The sequence below is a fragment of the Emys orbicularis genome, chromosome 4 (genome assembly GCF_028017835.1).
Source record: "Emys orbicularis isolate rEmyOrb1 chromosome 4, rEmyOrb1.hap1, whole genome shotgun sequence".
Classification (NCBI taxonomy): Eukaryota; Metazoa; Chordata; order Testudines; family Emydidae; genus Emys; species Emys orbicularis.
In genome coordinates, this window is record NC_088686.1 from 38,366,419 (window position 1) to 38,375,905 (window position 9,487).

Genomic DNA, 9,487 nt, shown 5'->3' on the forward strand with positions numbered 1-9,487 from the left:
GGTCCTGTGAGGGTTTTTGCAAGCCTCTGTGTTCAATTCTGGGACTTAGGAAGGAGAATCTCCACTCTCATTTGGAGGCAGTAAGTCTCTAGGCCTCTTCTTTGCAAAGAATAGCTTTGAAAACACACACATCTAAACAGATCACTGAAGCTGAAAGCAACAATCAGCTTGGCTCTCCTTCTGCAGCAAGAGACGAGGGGTATCTGAAGATCCACACAAACACACCCACTTTCATGTAAAATGAGTAAGCTATGTTTGAAGTGTATCCCAGAGAATCATCTCACTAGCATTCCCCACAGTCCTGAGGCCAGCTCTGCATGCAGGGATATGATCCTGCGGGACAGGAATTGATTATATTAGAGGGTAAGTGGGGACAATAACATATGTTTAGACCTGTCCAAGGCCGACTCTGCTTATTAACATTTTTAACCAAATCTTAGCCTTGGGCCCAGCTACATGTTGGTCATGCAGGCAGCTATTGCCCTGTGGTTGTGCCTGTCAGTAGTGCAGCTGCTCTTCCAGGAAAACTCTTCTTCTGCCCACCAAAGAGTGCTGTTAAGAGTGTTTGAGAGGATGCACTTGGATGGTACTTATGCAGGCAATGCACATACACACCCATATTCGTTTCAGAAGGAGGAGGAGGAGAGAGAAGGGCAAGCTGCAGAGGCATTGAATAGGAGTCCTGCAGCTGCTGTTCCCCCCCGCCAGCATTGGTCTGGCCAGCTCCACTCCAGCATTTGAAGAGGCAGTACTGGGAGGAACTTTGAATCCCACTTATCCTCACATTTTTCCCCTCAATAGAGGGCGGAATCAGTCCCCCACCTAGCACCCTTACCAGCTAGGGGAGACTCCAGCTAGACTGCAAGGAGTCAGGGGAAATCTACCCATTCAGAAACCAAAATCATAGAATCATAGATTAGGGTTGGAAGAGACCTCAGGAGGTCATCTAGTCTAACCCCCTGCTCAAAGCAGGACCAACCGCAACTAAATCATCCCAGCCAGGGATTTGTCAAGCCAGGCCTTAAAAACTTCTAAGGATGGAGATTCCACCACCTCCCTAGGTAATCCATTCCAGTGCTTCACCACCCTACTAGTGAAATAGTTTTTCCTAATATCCAACCTAGACCTCGCCCACTGCAACTTGAGACCATTGCTCCTTGTTCTGTCATCTGCCACCACTGAGAACAGCCTAGCTCCATCCTCTTTGGAACCCCCTTTCAGGTAGTTGAAAGCTGCTATCAAATCCCCCTCACTCTTCTCTTCTGCAGACTAAATAACCCCAGTTCCCTCAGCCTCTCCTCATAAGTCATGTGCCCCAGCCCCCAAATCATTTTCATTGCCCTCCACTGGACTCTCTCAAATTTGTCCACATCCTTTCTGTAGTGGGGGGGCCCAAAACTGGATGCAATACTCCAGATGTGGACTCACCAGAGGGGAATATCACTTCCGTTGATCTGCTGGCAATGCTCCTACTAATGCAGCCCAATATGCCAGTAGCCTTCTTGGCAACAAGGGCACACTGTTGACACATATGCAACTTCTCATCCACTGTAATTCCAAGGTCCTTTTCTGCAGAACTGCTCCTTAGCCAGTCGGTCTCCAGCCTGTAGCGGTGCACGGGATTCTTCCGTCCTAAGTGCAAGACTCTGCACTTGTCTTATTGAACCTCATTAGATTCTTTTGGCCCAATCCTCCAATTTGTCTAGGTCACTCTGGACCCTATCCCTACCCTCCAGCATATCTACCTCTCCCCACAGCTCAATGTCATCCGCAAGCTTGCTGAGGGTGCAATCCATCCCATCATCCAGATCATTAATGAAGATGTTGAACAAAACCAGCCCTAGGACCGATCCTTGGGGCATTCCACTTGATACTGGCTGCCAACTAGACATCGAGCTGTTGATCACTACCCGTTGAGCCCGATGATCTAGCGAGCTTTCTATCCACCTTATAGTCCATTCATCCAGCCCATACTTCTTTAACTTGCTGGCAAGAATACTGTGGGAGACCGTATCAAAAGCTTTGCTAAAGTCAAGGAATAACACATCCACCGCCTTCCCCTCATCCACAGAGCCAGTTATCTCATAAAAGGCAATTAGGTTAGTCAGGCATGACTTGCCCTTGGTGAATCAATGCTGACTGTTCCTGATCACTTTCCTCTCCTTGAAGTGCTTCAAAATTGATTCCTTGAGGACCTGCTCCATGATTTTTCCAGGGACTGAGGTGAGACTGACTGGCCTGTAGTTCCACGGATCCTCCTCCTTCCCTTTTTTAAAGATGGGCACTAAATTAGCCTTTTTCCAGTCATCCGGGACCTCACCAGAACGCCATAAGTTTTCAAAGATAATGGCCAATGGCTCTGCAATTACATCAGCCAACTACCTCAGCACTCTCGGATGCATTGCATCCTGCCCCACGGACTTGTGCATGTCCAGCTTTTCTAAATAGTCCTTAACCTGTTCTTTACCACTGCAGGCTGCTCACCTCCTCCCCATACTGTGCTGCCCAGTGCAGCAGTTTGGGAGCTTACCTTGTCTATGAAGACCGAGGCAAAAAAAAGCATTGAGTACTTCAGCTTTTTCCACATCGTCTGTCACTAGGTTCCATTCTCCAACCAGTACTCATGTGTCCCAGACATGACCACCACCCCGCAACCAGAGGATGATCTGCCTGCCACACTACCTGTGACAGAATAAACCACAAGACTCTACTGCACTGTGAGGAACAGCAGCTAGGTTGGGGAGTCTCCATAAGGTGCTGCAGAGAGGCAACACTTTGGGTCAATAAATGTTGGGCCCAGGCTGGAGGGACTCAGATGTTGATGGGAGCGGGAGGTTTAATGAGTATGAGGGAGGGTGAGGAACATTGGATTGATGGATATTTGGGGGGGGGGGGGTAAAGAGGAGAGTAATCAGGGAATGAGACATTAATCATTGACTGAAGTTGACAGTTTTTGAGACAGCCTCTGTTAAAATGTAACAAACACATCTCTGTGAAATGATATTTTGTGTTAGCCACAGGATCAGTTTATCAAAGTGGAGAAGAACCTAATGTTTTTTAATAGGTCTGGCCTTCTAGTTTTACTTATATTAAGTCTGGACAAGCGCAACAACATCTTCTGAGCTCCACTAATACACTTGCAGTACTTTGCTTACATGGACATAGAGGCTCATAATGTTAGGGCTGAACTCTAGCAACTTTCTGCTTCCTCCTTTTCCTTTATTTTCTTTTCAACTGAACATTTGTGAGTGTAGTGGTACATGAAAGTGATGAACTAAGCACAGGTGTGAGGCAGGCATACACCAAGGCATCACTGTGCAAACTTCCACACAGAGCTCTGTCGATGCTCCTCTGTCTTGACTTCACCACCCACTCCCCTGCTATTCCAGTTCTGCCCACATCCAACACCCACTGAGATCTGACATGACACCTCAAGCTTCACCTGCAAATCACACCGCCTCTTCCCCAAACCTCCAACTGCTATACCAGTCCCCCTCCCCCATGCACATTTAGTTCTAACGCAACTCAATCCTGACTTGCAAACCACCCCCTGTGATTATAAAACCACAGTTTAACAGAAGTCGGTGAAAACAATGTAGTAAAGTAGAGCAAAGGTCTTTTTTTGCGTCACTTCAACTGGAACATATATAAAAGTATTGAAGAAAATCAAGTGGGAAATTGAGACAAAAACAATTTTATCAAGCATAATTTTGGCTTGAAATACAGTGGATAAAAAGCCTTTGTTTGGGAAAATTGCATTAGTTGAGATCACAATGGAAAAACCACACAAATGCTTCAATCCCCAAAGAAAAGTTTAAAAAAAAAAAGATTGTTTCTACACTACAGACAAAAATCTCATTCCTTTTACATTGGACCAGATTAACCATTGTAGCATCAGACAGGTCATCAAAGGAGCTGAAAGACAGACAAGAGATCAGAGGCTTACTGGACTATCTGCCATGATGACCAAGCCTACAAACTGGAAAACCTTTCAGGCTTATGGTCACATTTCCTGCTCAAAAATAGCTCCCTCCTATTTCCTCTTTGACCTTATAAAATGTTCTGGTCAAGATTTTCAAAAATGACTAGTTATGTTACCTTGATTTTTGGATGCTCAACTTTTCATAGAAATGTATGTTTCCACAAAAAATTTTAATCAGGAAGGTTTCCTCAGGTCCAGGGTGTAATTTCTGGTCCACACATTCTGGACAGAATCTGAGTTTCTGTCGAACTCAGATGGGGTGTGACTTGATAGTGCCTCCCTCATATCCTAGGTGAGTGCCCTAACCACTGGACTATGGGCTATTCTTGCTCTTATGTTGACCAGAAATTACACCCTGGACAGGATAAGAGGGTTACCTAGAAGTGTTTTCACCTAAGTGAAGCTATGAACCTGTTGCTCCATCAATTAAAGCAATAATAATTGAAAATGGACGATTATTTCTCTTTTTCCACTTTCTTACCTGTCTATCTTCCTTTCATGGGCATTTCTTTCCATTTCTTTTGTGTTTAAAAAAAGGATTAACCTCAAACAATTGAACTCTTTAGAATGTACTTTTCACACAATGCATAATAAACCTGTGAAACTCATTGCCACAAGATATTAAGAAAAAGAGATTACTGTAGTAGGATTAAAAAAATAATAAGATAGTCACATGAATAACAAGGCTATCCAGTTATATTAGCTAGAATAGAAATGTATGAAGGCTAGAAAGTCTCATGCTCCAGGCTGCACACCAATCATTAAATATCTGTGGATAAAGTAGAAATATCCACAGTGTGATGTTTGTGTATAATTGTTAAACAGCTTCCTTTGAATCACTTAGTACTGAGTGCTATTGGTGACAGGATACTGGACTAGATGGGCCATTGATAGGAAAATATGCTCCTGTGTTTTTTAAACTACAGAGCTACTCTGAAAAATTACTCTAAAAATGGCTATGTGGGGTAACATGCATATAGTTCCTCAATGATTTCCAGGTCAAATGTGTTCATTGTACATACAAAAATATGTTGTTGTTTTCTTCAGCTGCCTGTGCTGTAGACTCAGCCTGGACTATGAGAGTGAAGCTGGATTTTTTTCCATCTTGTAACTCAGCAATAAAAGTGTTCTGCAGGCCAAATTATTCTCGATAAACATATGTGTGACCCCAATGTCGCTGAAGGATTTTCACAGGTGGAGCTGATTGAAATGTAGTTAACAATTCTGTTTATGATGCACAACAAGAATGGGCTGCTCCTTGCCTCTGCTGGCCTGACAGAAGTAAAAAGCAGTAAAATCTTATTTTTGTTACCAAAGTCAACAGATCTGACTCTGCATACACAGAGGGAGAAGGTCTGGTGAGATAGAAGGAGCCATTGTTACACTGTCACTTGTCTGAGGTGAACCACAGAGCCATGTTTGCTTCATTTTTCCAGTAAGAAAAAGGAAGTCTGTGCTTAAACAGGATTCTTTGGATGAAATGAAGAAAAGGGGATTGAAAGCGTAAATGCTTGTAATTGGTCTCTTCCTGATTTTTTTAAATTCTCTTTTCTGGTGTGTGCTTCTCTTCCTCCCCCTTTGCTTTGCCCTAGCTGAAAGAACTTACAGTAAGCAGCTCAGTGTAATACAATGACACAATTTCCCCAGTTCCCCTGTTCCTGGCACATCCCCTCTCCCAGCTCACTGTTCCAGTCCTGGTACTTCATACAGCTCTGTCAATGCAACTCAGTCCCAACTTGCCATTCACTCTGTTCCAGTCTTGAGTCCTCCTACAATTCCACCAGTGCCTTTCAGTCTGCAGATATAACATGCTCCTTTTAGAGACTGCCATTTCTTCCTAACTGTGCCCTGATTTGGGGATATATAGAAATGGAGACTAGGATGAGACCCACCAAAGGTCTATCACTCTAGCATTCAATATTAGAACCAAGAGACCGTATTCCTCAATGGTGGAATTCCCTTACCTCAGTGGAACGACACTAGGGAGGAATTTGGTCCATGGGCTTCAGAGCTGAAAAAAGGACTAACCCCAAACAGTTGCATTGCCTGGCATCTGCAAATCCTACATCTGGTGACATAGGCACACAAGTGGAAAATGGATGTGATTCCAAAAGGAAAAAAAAAAAAAAACAGAGAGAAATTAGAAGACATGAGAAAAAAATGGAAAATTGACAACTGAGAATGCTCTATAGTGCCCCCAACTCTTTCCTGTTCTCCATGTCTCCTTTTTCACTTTCCTTTCTCTCATCTTCTTTGCCTTCTCTGGTTCCTGGTGCCTACTTTCCCTTGTATTGTCCTCCTTTATTCTCTTCTGTAGTTTGTTTACTGTTAGAGCTTATAGCTGTACCGTCAGGATGATATTAGTATGAGTACGGGAATTTGGAGAAGGTCCCTATGATTTCCCAGAAACCATTTAATAAGATCATTACTGTGTTTTTCTACAGTTATTGGCCCTGCTGAATGTAATTAAATAAGTTATTTTCCATTCACAGCTTGGTTACTAAAGAATCACACAGAGCATCACATCCCCTTCTCACAGGAATAAGAGATGGGAAAGTAGAAAAGACTTAGCCCACTACAGCATATCACCTAGCCTAACCCCACACCAACAGGCTGGAGCAGAATCATCCCTGGAAGTCTAGTTTGTCCAGTTTTAAATAACTCAGCAATCCACCACTTCCCTGGGTGGACTATTTGACAATCCAACAGCTCAGAGCCTAATAATGGTCACGGAGGATAGCTGCATAGTCTAAGCCTGTATTTGGCAATGCCTGGATGCAGCTGCAGTGATGGGCACCCTCAAAATGCCTACAGTAAGAAAGACACCCAGAATCCCTGGATTTCCATGGGTTGTATTCAGCTCTCCATTCCTTGCATGAATTCCTTGCAGTTTGCTGTGTGTGAGGCTAAGACCTTATGAGGCCATGGTGCCTCCCATTCTTGCACAAGCGTTTGATCTTGGTTAGTCATTGTTCTTTTTTAAGGCATCACACCTTCCAGAGCCACCCGTTGGCTGGTTCAGGTCCATACCACCTCCAGCAAGAATCTGTGGCTTCCTGACACCATGGTGCTGTTTGGGTAGTAAGCTCTCGGAGGCATGGACCTATGCAGGGAGCATACCTCCATAAAATGCTCTGTACATTTATAGCATTGTGTACATATTCACAGTAATAGTAATGCAGTTGGTGGAGCACTTCTGGGTGAAAAGTACTAGACACATATTATTCTTTCCCTTCCTCTTCTTTCTCTATCTCGCCAATTTCAGTCCTCTTACTTCACCCACTGCTGCGGCGTAAGTCCCTGTTGTGCTGAGTCAGTGACTGGCAATTGGCTACGGCTTCTGCCACTGCCAGCAAAGCAAACAGGGCGCCAATGGATTTAGTAACAAATGTGGCGTCATCAGCAGTAAGAGGATTTTTACAAAAACTAATCAATAGAACCAGAGGCCCAGCTGCACGCAATCCTGGGTATGTTAAACAACTGCACGTGCGGGGTTTGAGCCTGATCTCACTTACTCCGGTGTAAATCAGGAGTTAATCAGTAAGCAAGGGGAGTTACGGCAGTGTAATTGAGAGCTGAATCAGCCCCCACTATCTTCAGTAAGGGGGAGGGCAATGAAAATGTGATTTTGACAGATTTGGTAACGTTAAAGGCAAATAATGATTTCAGCATAGTGCTGCATAACCTACCCTCTTATACTCCTCTCTTCTGTCAAAAGGAGTCACCTGCCATTCCACCCAGCACCCAAATGCCTTGCTGCTTTAGTAATGAAATAATATGATCCCTTGCCACTCTCCTGTCAGCCTGTGAAATGCCGGATCCCACAGCATGTGTATGTTTCATCAATAAAGCTCTCATCAGTTGTTAATGATAACAGCAGCAGGAAGCCCTGTACAGTGTGTTCTGTCAACGGAGAGGCCCCTTAATAACCTCAGAAATGTTTTTTTCCTTTCCCCACCCTCGCTGTATTTTTTGCAGACTGACAAGAAGAAATCACCTCTTTCACTTATGCTTGCCAAATCTAGATGGAAGCAAGTGATAAAATATTCATTAAAAAGGGGGAAAAAGCATTATAATAATGTTAACAGAGCAGCTGAAAGCAACAGAATGTACCGATAACTGTATGTACTTTATCTCAGCCACCCCCTGGTCTGGCTTGTCCATGTGATTATACAGAGAGATGGAGGTAGAAAAAAATGCTTGGTGCAATCAAGTTCTATACCCTAGGATATTAGACAGCACCATAAAGCAGGGTCTGCGGGGGGGCGGCTGTTTGAGAAGCTGTCTACAGTACACATCTCTTTACAGAGAAGATGACCACCAACAGTTTATTAGATCATATAATGTTGCAGCTGGGTGTTTCAAAGTACTCAAATCACCAATGCTATTGTGTGTCAAAAGGTGTGTAGAAACTCATGGTGCAGTGATAATGTGATGCAATTCTCCAGCTTACGTGAGGATCTGAGATTTGAAATTGTTTCAAAATCCTCAGTTTAAGGTGATATACAAGGCAAGGTAAAACTCTGCTCAGTAAATTAGTGCTAACATCAGCGTTGTATTAACATTTAGAAGTATACTGAGAGATTAATTGGCTTGCATGTATTATGTAAGATAATTTAAATTCTTAGTTTTATTCATTTACATAGAATTTACAGTTCAATACATTAGACATTCATAAATCATCTGTAAATCAGTATAAGTCTTTAGTTTACAAACAGATTTAAATTTCAGAGTGTCTGCAAAGAATTACTGTCTGGAAATGGACCTCATAAAACTACAAAAAAAAAGGTACTATGCCTTTTGGCATAATAAACACATAAGCACACTACAGGCAGTGACATCAATAGTTAAGATTGCCTGACATTTTCCAGTATAAGACCTTGTTTTCAGTAGCTTAAAACTTTGTGAAACTTGGGGTGAAATGTTCCACTGTAGATGCCTGCCTCTGACTCAATTTCTTCAAATTTTTCAGCAAAAATGATTCAGCCATTTCTCAAAATGAGATTAGGGAAAGATACATTGTTTTAAAAAACTATAACTGTTTTGTTGTGAATAACTAGCACCTCCATGCTTTGGAGCAGGGATTTGAGATTTGGGGGAGGGAGGATACACTGGTGCCCAAATTTGATCAAATTCTAAGCTCCTGAAAAGTCTCAGTACAGACTTGTTAGAGTTTAGCAGATAAATTCTCTGAAGATTCCATCTGCACAGAGCATGCTCCATCCTCTCACAAGGCCTATCTACTGGCTGGACTGTGCATGCACCATCTCACAGAGTGACTAATCATGCTCCATACCAAGGCTACAGACACAGAGCAGGACTTTCCTTGCAATTGTTCCTTCCAAGAGTAGCTGTGGTGAAAGGCACAGGTGCTGAGAGTAGAGACCCTGTCTCTCAATATTTTCAATATTCCTCCTTGCTGGTGCCAAGGCAGGTAGGAGAAGGAGAGAGTACTCTGATTAAAAGGCAGAGGATTGAGGAGCCAGGACTGAGGTGGGGCAGCAA